This window comes from Columba livia, chromosome 22, assembly GCF_036013475.1.
Source record: "Columba livia isolate bColLiv1 breed racing homer chromosome 22, bColLiv1.pat.W.v2, whole genome shotgun sequence".
NCBI classification, from domain to species: Eukaryota; Metazoa; Chordata; class Aves; order Columbiformes; family Columbidae; genus Columba; species Columba livia.
This window is the reverse complement of record NC_088623.1, coordinates 79,796-104,351: the sequence shown is the minus strand read 5'-3', so window position 1 is coordinate 104,351 and position 24,556 is coordinate 79,796. Positions and strand designations below refer to the sequence as shown.

The 24,556-nt window shown below is 50.5% G+C and overlaps 1 long non-coding RNA gene across 3 annotated transcripts; it reads right to left on the bottom strand.

Moving 5' to 3' along the window:
* Nucleotides 1-4,591: 4,591 nt before the first annotated feature.
* Nucleotides 4,592-24,030, bottom strand: LOC135576023 (uncharacterized). 3 transcript variants are annotated; one of them, XR_010467553.1, is made up of 4 exons: nt 22,323-24,030; nt 21,739-21,898; nt 19,478-19,598; nt 4,592-11,829 (listed from the first exon to the last, which is right to left on the bottom strand). It is a non-coding gene; the product is annotated as an uncharacterized LOC135576023 (long non-coding RNA). The 3 variants fall into 3 exon arrangements; XR_010467552.1 differs by having other exon boundaries at nt 22,380-24,027; XR_010467554.1 differs by lacking the exon at nt 4,592-11,829 and adding an exon at nt 12,976-13,142 and having other exon boundaries at nt 22,380-24,030.
* Between the last annotated feature and the right edge of the window lie 526 nt (nt 24,031-24,556).

Below are 24,556 nucleotides of genomic sequence, written 5' to 3'. Positions count from 1 at the left end.
GAGGCCCCAGAGGAAGGCAGGACAATGGAGGAGTTTGCCTTGGTTGATGAGGACTGGGTTAGGGAGCAGTTAGGCAATCCGGACATCCATAAATCCATGGGTCCAGATGGGATGCACCCGCGGGTGCTGAAGGAGCTGGCTGAGGTCATTGCTGGGCCGCTGTCTATCATCTTTGCCAAGTCTTGGGAAATGGGAGAGGTGCCTGAGGACTGGAGGAAAGCAAATGTCACTCCAGTCTTCAAAAAGGGCAAGAGGGAGGACCCAGGTAACTATAGACCAGTCATCCTCACCTCCATCCCTGGTAAACTGATGGAACGACTTATCCTTGGTGCCATCTCAAGGCGTATTAGGGATAAATAGGTCATTAGGGGCAGTCAACATAGCTTCACCAAGGGGAAGTCGTGCTTGACCAACCTCATTGACTTTTATGAGGACATAACAAGATGGATGGATAATGGCCGAGCGGTGGACGTGGTCTACCTTGACTTGAGGCATTTGGCACAGTCTCCCGCAGCATCCTCACAGCTAAACTGAGGGAGTGCGATCTGGACAATCGGGCAGTGAGGTGGACTGCGAACTGGCTGAAGGGAAGAAGCCAGAGAGTCGTGGTCAATGGGGCGGAGTCCATTTGGAGGCCTGTATCTAGTGGAGTGTCTCAGGGGTCAGTACTGGGGCCTATATTACTCAATATATTCATCAATGATTACCTTGTCATCTACCAAACACTCCGGCATGTCTGTGCCCTGAAGCAAAGCCCTTCCATACTTCGGCTCTTGGGACGGCTTGGGACAGCTTGCTCACCTGGGTGCTGCAATGGAGGAAGACAGACTCTGCCAGAAAGAGTGGCAGGGCAGGTGAGGAGGGGAGGATATCCCCTTTGCCAAGGGGCAGGTCAGATATAAAGAGCTCCTCTATGGGATTGACCATGGGTAGGATTGACTTTGTCATTTCAGATTAGAGGACCTAGCAAGGGTGTGTGGTTGGTTGACCTTGGCTGGCCACCAAGTGCCTGCCAAGCTGCTCTATCGCTCCCCCTCCTCATCAGAGTAAGGGAGACAATATGACAACATGCTCATGGCTCTAGATGAGGACATCATGTTTTAAAACTTCCTTCAGGGCACATCCACCTCATCCAGTGTGGGGTCTTCCACGGGTTGCAGTGTTGGCAAGTGCTCCACTGTGGACCTCCATGTGCTGCAGGGGCCAAACTGCCTCACCATGGTCTTCAAAACGGGCTGCACGAATCTCTGCTCTGGCACCTGGACCTCCTCCTCCTCCTTCTTCACTAACCTTGGTGTGATCAGAGTTGTTTCACATTTCCTCCCTCCTCTCTCCCACCAGGTGCTGTGCAGTGGTTTTCTACCCTTTACACTTTACCCTTACATTATCACAGAGGTGCTGCCAACATCCCTGAGTGGCTCAGATTAGGCAAGCGGTGGTTCCATCTCAGAGCCAGCTGAAACTGGCTCTGTCTGACATGGGGCCAAATCCTGGTGTCTTCTCACAGAAGCCACCACTGTGGCACACCCACTCCCAGCCCCAGTTCCAAAACTTTGCCATGTAAACCCAATGCAGGGTGACATGGTATTGGACATTACAAACTCCTTGATCAGGGAGAAGAAATAGAAAAGCTCTCTGTCAGCAACCTGAGGAAGTCTCAAGTCAGTGAGCAATTTTCTTATGGGGAACTGTAGTTTCCCTGGCATTAACTGAGCAGGCAACGCAGCAGATGCCAGCAGTCTAGAGGATCTTGGGTCAGCTTCTTAACATGGCTGCCTGGTGGGCCAACGAGGGTGATGTTCACCTGGATCTGGTACTGGCAAGGAGGAAAAAGCTGGTCATTGATGTGCTCATCAGTGTCCACCTTGGCTGTTGTGGCCAGGAAATAGTGGGGTCCCAGACACCAGAGGGGAAGGAGGAAGGCCAGCAGCAGAGCACAGGCTGGTGGGCTCCAGAGGAGAAGACTTTTACATGGAGAACTTGTCCATGGATGTAGAGATGGTGCCAAAGCTCCCCTGGACTTGATACCTGCAGGGGAGGGTAAGGGCAGCAAGATGAGCTGAGACTGCTTTCTTACAGTAAAAGAATAGCCAGGGTGAATGTGGGCCTGCTGCTGAGCTTCATAAGAGTAGAAGCAGACAGGACTGAGGTACTGGCTTCTTTGTCTCCATCTTCACCAGCAAGTTCTCCTGGGCCTTTGTTCCTGAAGGCAGGAGCCTGGAGAACAACCAGGAGTGGATGTGGCTCATATCAGGGATTACCTGAGCAAACTCAGACACCACTACAGAAACGGAGACGGGTCGTTTTACCAGCTCCCTAAACATCAATATCGCTGTGCTGTGGCACCTGAGATTCCCAGGAAAATCCACTTTTGGTCCCGAGGAGTGTGATTCCTCTTGAGGTGTCCTGGCCTATCTCCTCACTCACATGGTGCTTTAGGTACCCACTTTTCCGACATATTTAGTCTTTATCGGGAGATGCTCCAAATCTATATGAATTGGAGATTGCTGATACCACCTGCTCTGGAAATGGGGGAGGGGGCAGGGGAAGAAAAGGAATGGAAGAAATACTGCTTAATTGTTATTTGTTATCGAAATGCTTTCTGTTTGGCTGCAGTCCTGAAATCTCTCTAGTCATCCACACCAGACTTGAAACCTTTAGGAAAATGATGCACAGATGCTTGGCTTCTAAGGGCATTTTAGATGTTAATGAGCCCTCTGCTGCCTTCTTCCTGAACTGCAGGTGCTGAAAGAATGAACAAACCTCTAAATGAAGTGAAAGGCAGAAGAAAAACCCAAGTTTCGGGGGTTGTTTGGGACCCCACGAAGGGCCATCACTGACAAAGTTTTGAAGGAAACAACCAGTTGAGTTCCTTGTCCCTGGAGTCTGGTGAAGCAAAAGCTTGGAGACACTGGTTTAAGGCAGTAAAGGCAATGTGGAGGTGGCCCTGATGGGGCCAAGTGTAGGACCTTGATGTTTCTTTATCACCAGAATGACTGAGCCCTGACCCTCTGGGCTTGGCAAAGGAGACCCTTTATCTCAAGTGTTTCTCAAGGCTCTGTCTGTGGTCAGTGTGAGTGTATTTGTGTCTTGGGGATGGGTTTGGTGCCAATTGCTGTTGCTTAAACCACAAGGCTGTGGTTTTCTGAGGAGCTGGCAATGCCTGTGAGCTCCTCCCAATGTGTCCAGCAATGGTCTTCAGTCACCTACGATGTCCCAGTCCCAAACTTGCTTGATTCTTCAGTTTCCATCCATACCTCATCTTTCCTGGGGTCCACCCAAGTGCAGAGAGTGAAAAAAGTGATAGCGTGCAAGGTCAGCTCATGGGACATGACTGAGCACAGCCACCCCCAGCAGCAGCCATTCCCCATCTCCCAGGCAGAGCCATGCCCACAAGTTGGGAATGGCACTGTCACGTGTCACTAAGCCAAGGGCCTTCCTTCCATATTCCAAGGGAAAACTTCTATTCCTCCTCCACCTGCAGACATCAACTGCTTTCCATTTCTTGGTTCAGACATGGTTGTGAGGATTTGCTAAAGCCATCAGCCATAACCTTTTTTCTCCCTGATATCCACTCACCCTCTCTCTCACATCTACACATGGCCAGTCACTGCTGCTCAGGGCCTCTTGCTCTTCAGAAGAGGCCTTGAACTCTTGGTTCTTCCTGATCCTTATTATATTCCTCACTCATTCCTCATTCCACACTTATTAACTTAATTCCTCACTCATTCCTCATTCCACACTTATTAACTTCCTCACTCCCTCCAGAGCTCATGGTGAGTTTCCTTGTCCATAATAGGGCTTTATGAACATCTCTTATGAAATGGTTGTCTTTTTATGATAGTCTGTGCAGAAAGAGTAGTCACAGAAAAGTACCAAATATATCAGAACTGATGCCAAGTGAAATGCCATAATGACCTGATGAGTTACCCCTGTGTCTGTGTCTTTCTGGCAAGGAGTCTGTTCATAGAAGGGGAACCAGCCTTTGTCACTCTCTAGAGAGGAGAACCAGCAGTGTCCATGCACCTGGGGAGAAAAACAGTAACATTTGCAAGACCACACTTCATCTGAACCACTTAGATATGTACTTGTGGAGGAAGCATCATGACTTATAGTGCAAATACCTATTTAATTGTCATTGCCAGAAAGGCTACCACAGATGCAGAGTGCTATGTTTCAGGCATTTATACATGAGCATATTAAACCTCCTTTTTTTCTTTTTTCTTTTTTTTTTTCCCACACACTGATACTCTTAGAGAAATTATCCAAAGACTTTAGGGACTATAGATACATTTTAACATGATTATCCACAGAAGGCCCACCAGCTTTTCATCTCAAGAGATGAGATGCCAGAAGCCACAGGAAGGATGGTTTGGGCACCGCCCTCAGATTTGGGAAATTAAAGCGTGCTCCCATCTCTGCAACATCCTGTCAATGAGGGGTGTGAGAAATTGAGCCAACAAGGTCTGAAATCATAGACATGAGAAGCGTCTCATGTCTAACTGCAACCATTGTTGTCCCACCAGCCTAGGATTTGAGCTTCCATCCCTGGGGTTATTTAAAAGACATGTAGATGCTGCACTTACGGATATGGTTTCATGGTGGACTTGGCAGAGTTAGGTTTCTGGTTGGACTTGACGATCAGAAGGGTTTTTTCCAACCTAAATGATTCTGTGATTCTACGATTCTACGATTCTCAGGTTTTTTTGGGTTTTATTTGTGCTTGTTTTTTTGTGTGTGTGTTTTCTTGTCATTGGGTGTTTTTGTTGTTGTTGTTGTTTTCGGTTTTTTTGTTTGTTTGTTTCTTTGGTTTCTGGGTTTTTTGTGTGTGTGTGTGTGGTGGGTTTTCTTGTTTGTTTGTTTGGTTGGGCTTTTTTTTGTTTTTTTGTTTTTTCCCCTGGCTTGAGAGAGGTGTGGCATAGGGGAGTTGTTGTTTTTCTTTTAGCCAAATAATGCCATAGAACAGATCCCAGGTTGGTGCAAAGGCACAAAGGAAGCCAGAATATTTACGTGATGCACGCTGACAAACACTGTTACCTGCATTTCCAGTCTCTGAAGTCCCAACAGTGCAGCAGAGTCTGGAGTTCTGTGCTCCTTTCAGGTGCCCTGTGGGACAGCAATGTAAAACAAAACTACTCCAGTCAAAAAGTTGTTTTTGATTCTCTTCACAGCCTGAAGCACCACATGTGTCAGGAGACAAGCCAGGATACCCAACGAGGACTCACTCTGCTCTGCACTTAGAGTTTAGGTGTTCTTGGCAATCTCAGGAGACAAGGTGTGCTGATTCCTGGGTTCAAGGAGCTGGTCAAGAGGCTTGTCTCCATTTCTGTAATGGTGGCTTTGATGCCTCGCTGATGTGCAGACTCTGTACATGGATGCTGACATCTACTGAGCAACCTGCTCTGACAGGATGAACAAGGTGGGCTGTTCTTTTTGGAATAGTATTAGCATAGCAAAAAAGAACTTGGGGCGGGGGAAATGAAAAGGGATGGAAAACATGTGGTCAGGACGGTTTGGAGGTACTTGTAAAGCGGTCCTGTACTTGATGCAAATTATTTCTGTAGTCAGGGAGAACGTGAGAGCTCTCCCTAATTTGAAAACATGAAGGGGAAGGAAGGACAGCATCATTCAGACTCAAAGAGGCCTTGGGAGGTTTCTTGACCAATCTCCTGCTCAAAGCAGGGTCAGACCAGATTACTCAGGGCTTTATCCAAGCACATCTTAGTCGCTTTCTGGGATAGAGTGGGTGCACACTCCATGGGAAACAGCTCCCAGTACCCGACTATGCTCATGATTGAAAAGTTTCTCCCTTTATCTGGTATTCTTCTAACCCAAACTATCCTGCTTGTTTTTTAACCATTACTTAGACATCGATACAGACCATAATATCCTCCCTTGGACACAAGAATGTTGTGGGGAATGACACTGAGTGCCTTCCTGTCTTCCAGGTAACAGACCACCACTGCTCTGCCCACATCCACAACCCTGTTCTTTCCTCACAGAAAGCAAAGAGGATGGACAGGCACAACCTGCCCTGGGTAAACCCCTTCACCTTCTCTTCCAGACACCCAGAAATGGGGTCCCGGTGGACACGCTCTGGGACACAGCCCTTAGTTCCCCTGCACATTCATTGGCCATTTTTGAAAAATGCATGCAACGTGTGAGTGCTGACAGTAGTCATGGAGTTGCCCCAGTCTCCATGAGCTTTCAAAGATGGTGGAGAGTGGCCTCACTGTGACATCGTCCTGCTGTCTCTGAGCTCTGTGGGATGCTTCTCCTCCTGTCCCATAGACTGGAAAGGATTGTGTTAGTTCAAGTGACCCCTGACTTGATCCCCATCCACTGCTGGTTGTTCTCCTCCAGATTCCTTCCTCGAGTCACAGAGGCCTGGGAGACCTTGATGGTGAAGACGAAGGACAAGAGGACACAGAGATTCTCACCTCTATCACTTACTAAATTCAGCACTGATCACACAGTGTCTTTGTTCCTTCTTTAATTCTTCCTGAAGTAATAACAGCTCCTTATTGTGCCCTTGAATTGCATTACAGGTTTAGACTGAGTTTCAGTCTGGACTGTTGCTGTGCTTGGAGGCTGCTGTCCTTGAAGATGAGATGAAGTAACTTCTGTCACACTGCCATGGCAGTTTATTCCATCCATGTCACAGCTCATGGCAAGTGGCAGCGCTGCAGAGACAGCTCTGCCCAGCAGCAGCTCCTCTGCAAATGCAGCAGGGCTGAGGGCTCTGCCTGCAGCACCGAGGGCAGAGGAGACAGGCAGAGAGAGGTTAGAGGCAACGTGGAGTGGGAGGATGCTGACAGCTCACTGAGAGACAAATGTTCACAGTGTTAACATGGAAAGTCTCTGGTTGTAGGACAATGCAGATGTGGTTTCTGGAGGGATCTCCTAAAGCTGGTACATCCCACAGTTTACAGGATCTGTCAGGTTTCTCTCACAGTATCTCTGTTGCAGAGAAGAACATGCTCCAGAGCAGGGCTTACCCACTGCACTGTCAGAGCGACAGGACACGACGACACCTTCTGATGAGGGTGCCTGCAGGGGTGAGCACGCAGGGGTGCCCAGGGCTGTCCTGCAGAGCAGGGTCCCTGCACCCCTGGGCTGTGTGCTGGGCAGGGACTCTGCCACCTGCCAGGGTCAGCGCTCAGCCTGCCCGGGAATTTCCCCAATGGGCTGTGGGGAGAAGCTGTGGGTGGAAGGAGAAACCTCTGGCAGGGCAGGAAGGGTGCTTCTGGGGTTGAGAGGGTGCTGTGTGGTACAGGGCTGCTCAGAGTTCCAGATCACCCTGACAGCAAATGCAGAGGTTCTTTCTGAAGGCAGGAACAGATGAAAGGGAAGGAGTCTGCTTTCCTTATTCCACTCTTGGTTGGCTGGGTGGGCAGCAGGAGATGGGAATTTACTTCTCTGTTCTTGAAAGACACTGAGTTCCCAGTTCTTGTTAGGACTTGTCAGAGCTGCTCCTGAGCCCCTGCACACACAGAGCTGCCCCTGGGCAGTGCCCCAGTGACAGGGGTGTCTGCAGGGCAGAGCTGAGCACACAGTGAATGAGGTGGGCTCTGTGAGCACAGAAAAGGGAAGAGACAGAGGGACAGAGAAATAACTCTTGGCAGGGATAAGCTCCAGGCAGCAGAGAAATATGCAAGGATGGAGAAAGACGTTCTCCCACAAATGCCATGGGATGGTGGTTTGGGAACCTCCCTGCCCCCCTGCAGTGCAGATACCTAACATGGAGTAATCTCCTGGTGCCCTCTCCCACCTCTTCTCTTAAGGCTATGGGTGCTCATCAGCCTCACCACTCAAAAGGAGAAATTACTAAACACCCAACTGTCTGTCTGTCTCCTGGCTCAATCAGCAACAGCTCTGTGGCATTTGTCCCTTTTTCCTCTCCTGTCTTTGCTCACCTTGTTCTTAACCCTGGAACTTCTGGGATGGGGTTTGGGTTAAGCTGCAGTTCAGAGACCAGTTCTGTGAGTCCCGCCATGCAGAGGTATCCATGGGAGTAAAGTGTCCAAGTCCTCCCCTAATCTGCAGGTTCAGGGCAACACAAATGAGAAGTAAAAAAAAAAAAAAAAAATCCCCTCAGATTTGCTCTGCAGTAGGGTGAACTGGGAGTGACAATGCCGAAAACCTCTTAAATATCACAGGAGAATTTAATGTGAGATCACCCTATGTTCCTGTTTACCTATTGCTGTGGGGCAGGACTGACTCCTGCAGAGCCTACAGCAGAGCTCCTGCTCCCAGTGACACCATCAATCAGACCAAAGCAGAGCTCATGAAAAGTGCTTTGCCAAAAGTCTTTTTGAAAGAAAGGCAGTTTGGGGATTTCTATGAGATATTGAAGGTATTTTGCTCAAATTAACCTTACCTAGCTTAACCTTTTTCTCTTTGGACAGTCCCCATGCTCAGAGGTAGCAAATGTCCAACAGCAGCTCCATCACCCAGTTCCTCCTCCTGGCATTCACAGACACACGGGAACTGCAGCTCTTGCACTTCTGGCTCTTCCTGGGCATCTACCTGGCTGCCCTCCTGGGCAACGGCCTCATCATCATCACCATAGCCTGTGACCAGCACATGCACACCCCCATGTACTTCTTCCTCCTCAGCCTCTCACTCCTCAATCTGGGCCACTGTCCCCCAGTCCATGGCCTGTGGGACACCAGGGCCATCTCCTACACAGGATGTGTTAGCCAGGTCTTTTTTTTTTTTTTTTCCCGTGGTCTCCTTGTTTGTCAGCACTGGTGCATTTGCCTGCCTGAAGCCCCCAACCATCTCCTCCCCATCCCTGAATCTGGTGATGGCATTTCTGTCCCCGTATGTACCTCCAACATTGAACTCCCTCATCTACAGCATGAGGATCCAGGAGCTCAAAGATGCACTGAGGAAGCTGATGACTAGATGTTTTCAGCAGCCATAGACTGCCTGATTCTGCCTGCAAACGGCTCCCAGTGTATGTCACGACAGGCCAAGTCTGCCTTCTTTACATTTTTTTTGTTGTTTTTTCACTTGCACTATTGGTGTCTTCCACGAAATGTCACTGTTCATCCCTTCCTGCTTAAGTATCCACCCACGTAGTGTGACCCAGAAAATGTGTAAATGGGGAGTCTCTCATTGTATTAAAATGAAACAAATGGACCTGCCACAAATTTTTTTTTTTTTTGTCTGATATCTATCCTCATTGTGTCAGGGATGAATGGGAAATGAAAAGAGCTTTCTGGCTGCACCAGCTTTGGGAAGGCTGCTCTGTGTCTGGAGCAGTAAGAGCTCTTAAGGACCTCAAGGGCCAGGGCTTTTGTGCTGGCCTGCAGAGACGGGATGGCATGAGGGTGTGCAGACCTCTCAGGATCATGTGGAGAGGAGAGCAAAGGACACAGGGTGCCTCCTTTTCCTTTTGCAATGCATGTTCACCCACCTATGGGGTGACCCCTCTCTGAGCCCCAGGAGCTGCTGTGCCCTTCAGAGGGGCAGAGGCTGTGGGGTGACTGCCCAGAGCACCTGCACTGGGAATTGATGTGGGACCAGCCCTGACTGGGCTTTGCTGGGGAGAGGGCATTGGGGGTAGAGAGAGGGCAGGGAAGGTGGCAGAGCCTCGAGGGAGCTCACACACATCAGCCTGTGTATCGTGCTGCAGGGCTATGCAGGGTGAAGATGCACACCAGGGTCTGTGGTGCAGAGCCAGGGCTTGTCGAAGGGATCAAAGACATGCAGGTGCAGGAGAGAGGAGGCTGCTCTGTGCCCGTGGTGGCATGGACAGACCAGGAAGGTGGCCCAGGGCCTTAGGCACCACCCAACCACTGGCCATCTCTCATGGGCCATTTCCAGCACTGGCCGCTCATCCCAGGTTTACGGGTGAGGTTCCCTGTGAGGCCATCTCCATCCTCCTGCTGGGCTCAGGGCCTGTCTCAGGGAATGGCCAGCCCTGCCCAGCCTCTCTCCTGGCCCAGACCCTTGCAGACCCTGGAGCAGGGCTGTCTGTGACCCCACAGGTGACACGGCCTCTCCAGGAGCTTGGAGAGGCTGCACAACAGGAAGGCAATGGGTGACAAAGCACCAAGGACTGCTGTGGGCATCACATCGGAAGACCATTCCCCACCCCAAATGCACTCTGTCCTGTGCTGAGCCTGCACTGTGGGGCTGTGGGACCATCTGTGGGGCAGCAGGTCTGGGCTGTCACAGCACAAGGTGCAGACAGGGGCCATGAAGCAGCTACCAGGGGTGACAGCAAGGACAGGTAGAGATATGGAGTTTATGTACATTGCGTTTGCTGTGCAGGGGTGACTTTGGGAAAGGAAAAGCTAAGGAGCAAACCAAGAGCTTCAAGATCTGTGTTAGAGACCAAGGCTGAACAAGGGAAATGCGGGGCTGCTGCTGAGGGGAATTTAATAACAGCAGAGTGTGATGCTGGTGCTGAGGGACTCAATGCCTGCTGTGCCTGGGTCTTTACTGAAACACCCTCCCAGGCCTCTGTGCTCAGTGAAGGGCTTCGAGGAAAACACATCTTTGGCAGGAACCTCAGGAAACCCCAGCAGGACTAACACCAGTGTCTGCCCCTGCAGGGGACTCACCCTGGCAGTGGCACAGGCCGGGGCTGCCTGGCTGGGAGCAGCCCTGTGGGAAAGGTCTGGGTGGGCAGGGAGCTGGACAGGAGGCAGCGTGTGCCCTGGTGCAAGGGAGGCCAGGAGCACCCTGGGCTGTGCCACCAGGAGATCAAGGGAGCAGATTCTCTGGACTACTCCACCCAGACTTCGGATCCCAATTCAGGAAAGATATTGGCAAGCTGGAGCGGGTTTAGCAAAGGGCCCTCAGGGCAGTGAGGGACTGGAGCAGTTTCCCTGTGAGGAGAGGCTGAGGGAGCCGGGCTTGTCCAGCCCAGAGACAGGAAAGTTGACGGGGACCTCATCACAGCCTGTCAGTACCAATGAGGAGGTGATGGAGAACGCAGAGCCAGGTTCTTATCCATGGTGCATGGTAGAGGTACAACAGAAAATGGTTGGAAGGTGAAAGAAGAGAGTTTCAGCCACGACATATGGAAAACTTTTCCCCCACGTACTCAGCCAGGAACTCAGAGAGGGTTTGCAGTCTCTGTTCATGGGGGTTTTCGAGCTCAGACTCAACCAAGCCTTGAACAACTTGGTCCATCTGACAGGTTGGACTGCAGACTTCCTGATGTCCTTTCCAACCTCAGTTCTCTTATCCTATGATGATGTTGGACCCTGTTTCTGACTGGAGTAGGGCAGATGTTTATGGGGCATGAATCCTCCAGTGCTGCAGGTGACCATCTAAAACAACATCCTAACCAGCAAAGAGGTCAACAGATCAGCGTGACTCTCTCTGGGAAAACACTGAGAAGTCCTGGGCAGGGAAGGTTTTGGGGGCACGGGCTCTGTGCAACACACGAAACGATCTTCTCTTTATGCTTTAAGTCTTTGCGGGGTAAACCCAGCTTAGATATACAGTTAAGGAAAGTGGTTTACTGCTTATTTAGTTGTGTACTGTTTATGTTTTCTTTGTTGGCATTGAACAGAAACCTTTCAGTGCTTGTGCCCAGCCAGGTCTCTAAGGAGAGAAGGTGGGAGCTGGTGTACAGGAGCTGCACCATCCAGCTGCAGATCTCAGTGAAGAAGTCTGATGTGAGGAAAAGTGATGCAAGTCCCAGGTGGCTGATGAGGGGACTTGTGGGACTGGGGGGGGTGAAGAGCAAGGTTGTCCATACAGTGTCTGACTTCAAGGGACTGGTCTCCTCCCCATTCAGATGTCTTCAGAAGACCCTCTGGCTCAATGTCCACTGTAGAACGCTGATATTACTTCTTCTACAAACTGAAAAATGATAGAAAATATTCCTGAAAGAAAAATCCCCCCCTGTTGAAATCTTTGAAAACTTCATCATTAAGTATCCCACTGAAACCTCTCAAATTAGTTGTACACAAGTCTTGAAGACTTGAATAAAATCATGGGGAGAGACATGGCTTGTTAGGGCTTTCTGTATTTTAACGAGCCCCATGGCGTATTTGGTGCTGAGTCCATGAACCTCAGATACCAAGAAGAGACTGAAGAAGTCAGAAGCAAAGTCCAAAGTTCCTTGAAGCATTAATGGGCCCCACTGAGGCCATTACTGACAAAGCCTCCCCAGGGACTTGTTAGAGCAGATAATTGGAGGCTGTGATTGCATCAGGCAAAGGCAAAGTGCAGCAGCTCTGATGCTGAGAAAACCCTTGTTTTGTTTGATGAAGGACAATGGCCAAGCCTTGAACCCTCACCCCTAGGAAGGGAGATCCTGTCCCTCGTGTGTGTCTCGGGGCTCTTGCTGGGGATGTGGGGAGTGCGATGCCAAGTGAAGGACAATGGTGTGACACCTCCTGGTCTCCCTGGAGGGCACAAGGAGACAATTAGGCCCCAAGGTCATGAAAACGATGTGTCTTCTCTTAGGCCTTCTCTTAGGCAGGGACATCAGCCAGAGCCAAAGAGACAAAGACCTTGGGCCTTTCAGTGGCATCCAGCCTTGCCAGTACCCTTGGCCATCTCCACCACAGTCCATCCTGCACTGTCCCAGGCCTGTGGCTGTTTCCCTGCAGGCTGCAGACACCCAATGTGCTTCCCCACCCTGTTCTCCCCACAGTATGTCCCCACCTGTGCTGCTGTCTCTCCATCCTCACCAGCTGTTCCTTGAAACACAAAGCCAAGGGCTGATCCAAACTCCCTCTGAACAACCACAGCATTACACTCAGAATGACACTGCTTTGTCCTGAGGTCCACTCCGGACCTCCAGAGCTGCAATTTCTGATGGTTCTCCTTTCTTATGCTGTTTCGATGGAAAGTGATTTTGAAACCCTCAAGAGCTACTACTATTATTCCCGGCCATCATTTAACCCCAGCCAGGAACTAAGACCACAATTGCCACTCACATACTCTCTCCTTTCCCCAAGTAAGATAAGGGAGAGTACTGAAAGGGAAGGGAGAATCTCATGGGTTGAGAAAAAAGAGTTTAATAAGACAACAAAAATAATATTCTATTACTACTTATAATTTATATGTAAAATCATATAAATAATACACAGTGCCTTCCCTCATGTAACTCGTCGTACCAAACAGACAGTCCCAGAGAAGGGAACACCCTTGTCTTGAGCAGACAACTGCAGGAAGAAAAAGCAAAAAGTCAAATGGCAGAAAGGCCCAAGTGCCAACTGCAAAACAGAATAGCAGAAGGATGAACCAACACTAAACTTCCAATGGAATGGAACTTCCAAATGGAACTAACTGAATGAGCTGGAAAACCCAAACTAGCCGGAGTAACTAGCCAGAAAAGTCACCTCCAGCTTTATACCGAGCATGACACTAATGGTGGGGAATATTTCATTGATCAACCTGGATGTCAATCAAGGTGTTGTCCTGTGTGTGGCCCCTCTTACAAATTTGCACCTGCAGCTGAACTCTGAAGAAGTCATTGGTTTTCCTGAAAGCAGCCAAGATATCTGTGAGTTCTTAAATTCCTTTCACACCAAATCCCAAACACTGGAAAGCTACTGGAAGAAAATATTAACTCTATCCCAAGAAATAAGCAGTGTTATCTCATTACTCTCATAGTAAGTCTAATCAAAAGGTCATGCTAGCTATGAAGGAGAAAAGATCCTACCTGCATAGAAATTAACTCAGTTTCAGTTAAACCAGCATGTTCACTCAGCCTCCACTTCATGAGGTTAAAGAAGCTGGGGTCTCTCAGTCTCTCTACACATGACTCCAATTCTGTCTTGGCAGACTTCCTTCTTCTGGCCATGTGACAGCTCTTCTTTATTTCTCCAGAATGAGGAGCCTCACAATGGAACACACCACTCCAGATGTGACCACACCAGCGCTGAGTCAAGATGGACAATAAGTGCCCTTGTCTGGTTGGCCACGCTCCTCCCAGTGCAGCCCAATGTGCTCATGGGCATATTCCTATTTAGCACCACTGAGAACTGACGGAACAGCCAGACTCAGAGGGTTGTGACCAGCAGCACAAAGCCCAGCAGGAGGTACCATGAGGAGTGGTGAAGGCCACCAAATCTCAGCCCTCAGTCTGGGAGTTCCCAGCAGCCACTGCCAGTGGCTGCAGCCTCCCAAGAGACCCCCCCTGACCCCATGAGCAGCAGTGAGTCCTCTTCTGACCATGGAAAGCTGGTCTAGCTGCAGAGGAGCTGCTGGGAGCACTGGGCTGGCACTGCCTACCAAACACCTCCCCACCAGGTGTCTCTTGGGTCCCTGGAACCATTACAGTGACAAGAGGGAAAGCACTGTCTGTCTGGGGTGGAGCAGATTGGGTCTGGAATGAGGGTCCAGTGCAATTTCTCCTTCCTGTTCATGAAGCAACAAGAAGGGCTGGATATTGAGACTGAGTGACTCTTCCTAAGAACCTCTGGTGGGCATGGGGATGATCTACAGTTTCCTAAGTTTTCCTCTGCATGCTGCCTTTTCTGGTGGGGATCACAGGAGGCTGCCAGCCCCAAGAGAGGCCTTGTCCTTGCTGCGGTCACAGCTGGAACCCAGTTCTCCAGCTCAGCCCCATCTGAGGAGCCTTGTCTTAGAGTGAATTTTGGGGTAAGGGTGACAGATGATGTGGGGAAGGTTGTCATAAGGACGTACTGGGCACTAGGACTGAAGTACCAGAGCAAAATGATGTGGCTTCTGGGTGAACACTATCTTCAGTGAAGACACAGGGTCCCAGACTTCCTTTCCACACCACCCTTCAGGAGGGACGATGGCACTAAGAGATGGCAAGTGACAGACACCAATCTTTCTCCAGCCACTTCCCAGACTTGGTGAAACACAAGCACAGCAACGACTTCTGGCTCTGCACCCTAAACTCTGGGTATTATCTTGGAGTAGTAGAACACCAGCATTCTTCTCTCCAAGGCAACTGCCAGTCCAGGTCAGCTCCTGTCTATCTCCCCCTATCCCTCCTCTGGTCTGGCCTGGTGCTCCTGGTCCCTTCCCTGTGCTCCCCACAGGGCCCAACCTGGCAGTAATGCTCTGCAGAGCCAGTTGGCTACAGGACCATGGGGTGACTCCACACTGGCTGTGCTGCTCAGTGAGGGATGCAGATGCAACCGGATGGGCTGCACTGTCACCGAGCTTCTTCACAGGGGTCTAAGGCTGTGGAAAGGGCTCAGAGCATTTCTCATGATTCGGAGTGTTCTCCAGTGCACACATTGAACCATCTATGCACTTTTACTGAAGGAGGTGTTAATCATCCTCCAGTTTCCTTTTCATCATCTTGCTGGGTACCCATGACCTCCTCTGGGAGAACAGAGACCTTGTTTAATTGTGGATACTTTCCTGGCTTCAGCTGAGATAGAGTTAATTTTCTTTCTAGTAGCTGTGTATAGGATTTGGTATGAGAAGAATAAGGATAATACACTGATGTTTTGGTTGTTAGTGGTTACTCAAAGACTTCTTGCCTTCCCATGATCTACCAGGTGCACAAGAAGCTGGGGGGAGCAAAGCTGGGACAGCTGACCCAAGATGGCCAAAGGATTATTCCTTACCATATGATGTCATGCTCAGTATATAAACTGGAGCTGGCTCAGAGGAAATTCAGCTGCTTGTGAACAAATGGGCTATTGGTGTCATAGGCACTAAGCAATAGCATTCCATATCACTTGTTTTGTATATTCTATTATTATTTGATATTATTACTATTGTTATTATGATCATTATTATTGTTTTATCTTCTTTTACTGTTCTACTAAACTATTCTTATCTCAATCCATTAGGTTTTTTCAATTCTCTCTCCCATCCCACTTGGGGAGGAGGAGTCAGCAAGTGATTGTGTTATCAGAAGACTGACCTTGAGCTTAATCTGGCATATGAGCTTTGTACTGAATCCATTACTGTACATCAGGCACCATCTTGTAGAGACAATTAGTAACTGGGCTTCGTCTGAGAAGTTTTTTATGGAGGAAATACAGAATGGCACCTTTCCTACCTTCTTCTGTGATGTCTCCTCCTGCATTACAATTAATTATCACTACCTTCAACATCCTTGGGTAGTTAAAATACTTCTGTTTGTATCTCTTGGGAATATTGTTTTGGCAAATGTTAGCAAGCAGTTTAAGAATACCGTCCAGAGATCTGCCCTGATGCTGGATAGTTGCGAGTGGCAGAGTGTGTGGAACAGCACCAGCAAATGCCAAGGATGGTGGGCACCTCCAGTGTTTTCGAACTGCACCCCTGAACAAGTGCAGTATCCTGTCAAACTAGTTGAATATTCGGAAGAGATGCACTGTCACCCTGGCAATTCCAGGGAGACACAGATCACTGCAATGTGTTGGGGCCTGGACCATGCCTACCAAGCCCTGATGAACAAACACTATTAGTACCCCCAAAGAGATAAGAAGGTCTCTGGATCTGATGACAATGCAACAAGCACTGTGGCTACTCCAACCCCCATGACTGGCAGTGCTGCTACTCAAACCCCAGGAGGCAGACACTGCAGGTGGGCAAGAGGACCAATCCATCCTGATATCAGTTGCCCCTATAAAAAAGAAAGCTTTGAAGCAAAAGTCAGCTCATTTAGTAAGGGATGACAAAAAAGCAGAGCCATCATGAGAAGGGGAGGAAGAAGGAGATAGTAACCTCCTGATCTCTGTGCCTGAATGAGATGTGAGACATATGACAATATTTCAGCCATCATCTAGGTGAGCACATGCTCACTTGATTGCTTCAATGCTGCAACAACAGGGCCAATAACCTGGAACTGGAGGGCAGGGAAGCCAGGCAGCTGGGATGCCTTTCTAGGGAAGGAGGTATTGACAAGGCAGTCGAAAAAGGGACACAAGCCCTCAGCCTCCGGAGGCGACTCCTGTCAGGCATAAAGGAAAGGTGTGCCTTCAAGGAAGATAATATATGTAACCCAGGCAAGTGGGTTACTGTGGAGAGAGGTATCCAGTACCAGAGGGAACTAGCCATGCTAGAGGTGGTTTATAGTGACCTGGACAATGCACAGTTGTCCAGTGATCCAGAGGAAGTCCAGTGGACACGACCCATGTGAACTAAGGCTGTATGGAGCACACCATCATCATATGCCAGGTCATTGTCAGTACTGAACTGGAAAGATGGAGGGACCAACCATGGAGGAACTGGCTGGCCAGCTCCAGCAATACCAAGAAAATCTCTCTTTTTCCTTTCTCTCACCTGCGGTGAAACTACTGGTCATGATAGCCAAGAAACTGTCCCGGTAGTTCCAGTGATTCAAAGAGGATATGTCATGCTCCACACCTGTATGGACCAGTATCTCATTTATTAGGAGGAAGCAATTTTCTGCTCAAGAGAGCGAATACAGGGGGTACACACCATGATGCACCCTGTGGTTTTACTTGCGTGACCATGGACAGGATATGAGGAAGTGAGATGGACAACCCACCTCAACACCTCATCAGGTGCTGAGGGGAGCTGCTGCAGAGCTGATCCAAATGCGTGGCAAAAGCGGGAGATCTGGGGTGCAGGCAGAGTTTTCCTGAGGCAGTGGACTGCCAGAGCAGTGTCACCAAATAGCAGCTCTCCTGAGAGTCACAGAGGAGACCTGGGAGTTGCCAGGGCAACGGTGACCACACCTACAAAAAGCAGCTTAGGCAGCACTGCAACCAGGAACGCTGCAGAGCGGGACAAGGCAGATTGTGTGGCAGTTCACGTGGAAGGGCATGCAGGAAAGGCAGGGAAGCTTTGCCAGCAAAACCAGGGAGTATGGTGTCCACCCAGTAGAAAGCCATGGCCTCCGCAAGGTTGGCCCCCACCACTACTGATGCAGCTACCCAAACTGAGATCCGATGTGTGAATGCTGCCACCCAGATGTTGGGCTACAGCTTGATAACGGTGATGATAGGACTGAGTTTTTATGGGTAAGAATCAAGAAGGATATCGAGGCAGATACCCTGGTGGGGGTCTGTTAGAGAGCACCCAAATAGCATGAAGAGGCAGATGAAATATTTTGCAAGCAGCTGGGAGAAGTCCCATGATCACCAGCCCTTGTTTTTGCGGGGGACTTCAACCTACCAGATGTCTGCTGGAAATAGAACACGGCAGAGAGGAAGCAGTCTAGGAGGCTCCTGGAGTGCATGGAAGACAATTCCTGACACAGTTGGTTAGTGAGCCACCTAGGGAAGGTGACCACTGGACCTCTTTGTGAACAGAGAAGGTAACATGTCGGTTGGAGGTTGCCTTGGGTATTGTGATCATGAAATGATCGGGTTTTCTATTCTTGGAGAAGTAAGGAGGGTGGTAAGCAGAACTGCTACCTTGGCCATCCAAAGGGCAGACTTTGACTTGTTTAGAAAGCTGTTTGGCAGAGTCCCTTGGGAGGCAAACTGGAAGGACAAAGGAGTCCAGAAGGGCTGGCCTCTCTTCAAGAAGGTGATCTTAGAGGTGCAGGAGCAGCTGTCCCCATGTGCCAGAAGGCAAGCCAGTGGGGAAGAAGACCAGCCTGGCTGAAGAGAGACCTGCAGCTGGAATTCAGGATTAAAAAGAGAATTTATAACCTTTGAAAGCAGAGGCAGGCTACTCAAAAGGAATACAAGAATGATGTGAGGTTATGCAGGGAGAAAACTAGAAATGCCAAAGCCCAGCTAGAGCTGAGCCTGAGTACCAAAATATATCAGCAACAAAAGGAGGGCTAAGGAGAATCTCCATCCCCTGATGGATGTGCAGAGAAACATCGTGACAGAAGATGAGGGAAACAGTGAGGTACTAAATGCCTTCTTTGCCTCAGTCTTTAATAGTAAGACCAGTTGTGCTCCAAGCACACACGCCCCTGAGCCAGAAGACAGGGACCTGCAGAATGAAGCCCAAATAATCCAAGGGGAAATGGCTGGCAATCTGTTACACCACTTGGACACCCACAAGTCTATAGGGTGAGATGGGATTCACCCAAGGGTGCTGAGGGACCTGGCAGAAGTGATCACCAAGCCACTTTCGATTATTCATAAGCAGTCCTGGTTAACTGCGGAGGTCCCTGGGATGGCCCCTGGATGTGAAATCCTGATCCTAAGGAGATCAGAGCAAATACCCGAAAAAAAGGGGTTTGTTTTTCTGCCTGAAATATGTTTCAGGAATAGCTCTGAGGATTTTTTCCTCCCCCTTCATCTCCACTGCCAGCTCTCCATAGTGAATAATCAAGTAAAGTGAATTCAACCCGCAAGGACCAGGAGCAGAGATGAGGCTTATTCCAGAGCAGGATGGAGATTCCCACAAGAGCTGATGAGTGCTGCATCAGCAAAACTGTAACTTAGAAAGCAAGGGATGGCGGTGGAGGCAGAGACTCCCCTCCCTGCTGGAATGGCAGAAGCCTGTGGTCCTTCCAGAGGGCACGTGCACTCTCTGGTTTTGCTCCTGTTGCAGCAAAGGATGTGCTAAGAAAGGATCCCGCAGGCTTTGCAGCTCTCCTGCCATGAGGAGAGCAGAAGAGCTTCAGCTGGTGTTGCAAAAAGGCAGAGCTCACCTTGGTGAGATCAGCATTGTAGTGATCCCACTGACTTTCACTTCATGGAATTGCAGGGGCTGGCAGCTGTTTGCACGGTGGTTGGGGCCCATCATCCTGGGCAACATGAAGGTGCCCAGACCTGCAAGAGGAATGGGAAGAGAAGAAACCTCTGGGGCAAAGACAGGCACCCTGCAAAGCCTGCTCAGAGGAGCAGGAAGGATGTCTGCCCCCTTTCCCAATCCTTCCACCTTCTGCCATGCTGGGGCTCTGTTGGCAGCTCTGAGACTGAGCTGCAACTGTATCTGTGGGATGAAATCCATGCTGGGAGATGTTGATAAAGCCTGAGGAAAGAGCAGAGGAGTGTCTTGGTACTTTGATTTGTGCCTTAGGAGTTTTGAATCACTTTTCAAAGGATTGTGCTGTATAGTAATAGAGTGAACTTGCCATTGAGCTTTCTTAAGTAACACATTTACAACATCATATTAAAACCATTTTTGCTAAAATCTTTGACAGTGGTTCTCTAAGGGATCTCAGTCACCCATTGGTGACATCTTGGTCGTGTACCATGTGAGTCCTGTCCTACCAGAGAATACCAATGCTCTTGATAAAAGAACATTTTTTATGATGAGGGTGGTGAGACCCTGGAGCAGGATGCACAGAGATGTGGATTCCCCATCACTGGATTTGTTCAAGGCCTGGGGATGCAAATCCCCTCAGGTACAATGGAGCTCATCACTGATGCTGAACTATGGCAGAAAAGGAGGAGTCTCAGGACATCACCCGTCTCTGCCGTGGCGGTTGAGTGGGATGAGGATGAACTTGTCTGCGTCTGCTTTGTCTCTCCGTCACAGAGCATGGCGAGCAGTGAGGGCAGCCAGAGGTCTGGCAAGAGAGGTTGTGGTGTCAGCGGCCAGGTGACCCTGGGGCAGCCTGGGATCATCATGGAAACGCACTATGACATCAGGAGGCTGTGCTATTGCACCACCTGGCTGATCCGGGGCTGGGACCTTCCTCAGATCTGCTTTCCTGCCTCAATGTGTATTTTCAGGGTGCACATGAGACAGAATGAGCATCAGCAGACACTGGTGGAGCTTTCCAAAGCACCTGATTTTTACACTGTCCTTGCACTCAGTGACAGAGGTGACAAGTGACACAGCCATCACAGGAAAATGCTGGGCAGCAGAGCATTTGCCTGCTGGGGCTGGACAGGCTGGAGAGGGTCCAAAAAAGGGCCACAAACATGATCAAAGGACTGGGCAGCCACCATATGAGCAAAGGCTGAGAGAACTGGGCCTGTTCAGACTGGAGAAAAGGCGGTTCAGGGAGACCTCAGCACCATGTTCCAGTGTTTCCAGGGTGGCTACAAAGATGGAGACTCCCTTCGTACAAGGAGTCCCATGGAAAACACGAGGGACGATGGGTACAAGTTACAAGATCCCAACTCAGGAGGGAAATTTTTCACCATGGGTACAATCAGCCATTGGAACAACATCCCCAGAGAAGTGGTGGATTCCCCAACATTGGACAGTTTTAAGATTCAGCTGGACCGGGGGCTGGGCCAGCTCGCCTAGACCGGGCTCATGCCAAGAAAGGTTGGGTCAGGTGATCCTTGTGGTCCTTTCCAGCCGGGGATTCTGTGATTCTATGAGAACGTTTGCACAGGTGTGTGTGTGCACATGTATGTGCGTGTATGTGTGTGTGAACCCACACGTCCATGTATGTGAGTGTGTGTGTGCAAATGTGTGTGTGTTGACATGCGTGTGCATACGGGTGTGTATGTGTACTGGCATATGCATCTGAGTGCGTGTGTCTACGTGTGGGTGTGTGTGTGCACACATGACTGTGTGTGCAACCAGGTCCCAGGAGCTGAGCTGCCATGGTGGTCTGTCATGGGGCATCACACTGACAGGCATACACATCTGGGACAGACACCCACATCTGTGACAGACACATCCGGGGTTACGGGCTTCTCCAAAACCAGATTTCTCATTGACCTAAACTACATTGGTGACTCATTCACCTGAATTTTGGGCAGAGAAAACACAGGGTCCAGCTCCTTTCAAATTAAAATGCATCCACTCTGATATGATGTCTCCAGCCAGGTCTCTCCATGTCCACCTACAAACCAGACTCATATTCCAAAAGCCACCCAGCTGCCCATAACCCAGCACTTCTGGACTCTGATTTTCTCCTTTCCCCATCTCCTCAAACCACTCTTTGTTTCCCTTGGTGAGACCGGGGATACAGCCCCACGCGTGCGCTGCTCGGGTCGCTCTCACCTCCAGCGCAGTCAGGTGTGGCTGGTGCTGCACCAGCAGCTCTGCCCACTCCTGCGCCGTGTCCTGTCACTGCCACAGCAGCTGGGCCACCCACTGCTCCTTCTCCTGCCGCAGCATCTCCTCCCGTTGGCCGTGGGTCTCCTGCACCTTCACCAAGGTCCTGCCCAGAGACAGCCCAGGAGTAACGGCACAGAGTGTTGCTTTCATGGCAGTAACCGCACTCTCCACCCAAAGCGCACACAGGGATGTGGGAGCAGGACACTGCGGCTCGGGCTGTTTCCCTCTCCGCGGTCAGAGCCCTGAGCCCTCCGCTGCCGCCCACTGCTGCCCTGGCTGGGGACGCGCTGGCAACGGGACCTGCCCCTCCTCCCGGCCACTCACGGGACAGGTGAGAGCGGATCCCACCGTGGCTCACCCGTGGGCTCCTCTCTGCCCCACCAGGTCGACCCCGACGTGGATCCGTGCCCGCCCGCCCCAGGGCGGATGCGGGAAAGCCCCAGCAGTCCCGGCCCAGCCCCTCCCTGAGCCCGCCCCGACAGCCGCGCTCGGGGAATCCAGGGGCCGAGAGCTTCCCCCCGCTGTACCTCCAACGGCTCCCACTGCCCACCCGGGGGAACCGGGGTAACCGGCCCGTCACCCACCGGCCGCGCCGAACTCCCGCCCGGCCCCGCCGCCGCTCAGCGCCGCCCTCAGTGAAGGACCCGTTACCATAGCCACAGGGGCTGCGCCGCGCGGGTCCGGCCATGGAAAGCCCCTGGCTGCCATAGCAACGGGCTGTCTGTGCACGGCCTGACTAGAAACGTCGCCAGAGCCACAGAGAGACGGGCCTTTCCCTCGCCCCGGGCTGCTCCTGCCCGTCTCGGCCTCGCTCCTCTGTCCCCAGGGCACATCCCGCCGAAGGGACCAGAGTGGTCCGGGGCGAGCTGCTCAGCCCGGGGCTGGAGCAGCCTGGCAGCACCTCTGCAAGTTGTTTTCTTACATCCATTTAGAGCTTGACAAAGTTCAGCCCAATCTGCAGAAAGGGGCATCTCTCATTACAGTTTCTTTCTCTCTAGTTGAAATCAGATGAAGAGGACCTGCTTGGTTCCCACTGGTTCTGAGTTTGAGCAAATGTTGAGGAAAACAGAAGGAGGTTGTAACCTCTCTGCTGCTGGGTGTGAAGAAGCACCGGTCCTGAGTTGCAGGGGGTTACACGGCCACATCAAAGGAGCTTCATGTCCATTGCACTCTCCGTGCCCAGCAAGACTACGAAGGGATTTAAATCAAGTGAATTTGTGTAGAGCTCATTAAAATGCAAAGCACTCCAAGGAGCTGGTAAGAGAAACAAATATATTTTAGAAACCCCTAGGCATAATGTAACCGAAACCTCATCTAGAGCTCTATAGAGACTGTAGGAGGCAAAGTGGGATGTCCTTGGCCTGCAAGCTGGGAAAGCGGATTGTTCCACTGAATGAAGAAGGAGCTGCGTCACTTTGCTGGGTAGCAGCACAAAATGACAAATGCATGCTCAATAAATCAGGTCCAGGAGCTGACGCTGGGGGCACCAGCTGTGAAGACACCAGGGACCACTAGAGACCCTGCTGAAGACTCTGGAATACCAATGATGGACTGTCAGCAAGGGGCGGGGTTATGGAAATAATTTATGTTTAATGCATTAGCTAAGCAGTAGAAACAAAAGACTATGCAATAGGTAATATGTAATAAATATCAAGAAGTGTGAATCACATGTGTGCTCACTTAGAGGAACAATCCTCCAAGCGTCTAGCATACTGTAATAAAAGTCTGCTTTTTTACAATTTCAAAACAGTGTTAAGGAGTCTGTTTGTTGACTTTTCTGTATCACAGTCAAGACTGAGCATAATTTTCCTTTAACCTTCAAATCTTATGTAGTTAATTAGAGAAATTTCAGAACCGGAGAAATTGCAGGAACCAGAACAGAAACCAGAGGATGCTGCACTTCCAAACTAATTCCTTCCTTCCTTCCTTCCTTCCTTCCCTCCTTCCTTCCGTCCCTCCTTCCTTCCGTCCATCCCTCCCTCCTTCCTTCCTTCCGTCCCTCCTTCCTTCCTTCCTTCTCTCCCTCCCTCCTTCTCTCCTTCCTTCCTTCCTTCCCTCCTTCCTTATTATGCCTAGGGGTTTCTAAAATATATTTGTTTCTCTTACCAGCTCCTTGGAGTGCTTTGCATTTTAATGAGCTCTACACAAATTCACTTGATTTAAATCCCTTCGTAGTCTTGCTGGGCACGGAGAGTGCAATGGACATGAAGCTCCTTTGATGCGGCTGTGTAACCCCTTCCTTCCCTCCTCCCTCCCTCCCTTCCTCCCTCCCTTCCTTCCTTCCTTCCTTCCTTCCCTCCCTCCCTCCTTCCTTCCCTCCCTCCCTCCTTCCTTCCTTCCCTCCCTCCTTCCTTCCTTCCCTCCTTCCCTCCCTCCCTCCTTCCTTCCCTCCTTCCTTCCCTCCTTCCTTCCTTCCTTCCCTCCATCCCTCCTTCCTTCCCTCCTTCCTTCCTTCCTTCCTTCCCTCCTTCCTTCCTTCCCTCCATCCCTCCTTCCTTCCTTCCTTCCTTCCCTCCCTCCTTCTTTCCTTCCTTCCCTCCTTCTCTCCTTCCCTCCTTCCTTCCTTCCTTCCCTCCCTCCTTCCCTCCTTCCTTCCTTCCTTCCTCCCTCCCTCCCTCCCTCCCTCCCTTCCTTCCTTCCTCCCTCCCTCCCTTCCTTCCTTCCTTCCTTCATCTCCTGGTGGCACAGCCCAGGGTGCTCCTGGCCTCCCTTGCACCAGGGCACACGCTGCCTCCTGCCCAGCTCCCTGCCCACCCAGACC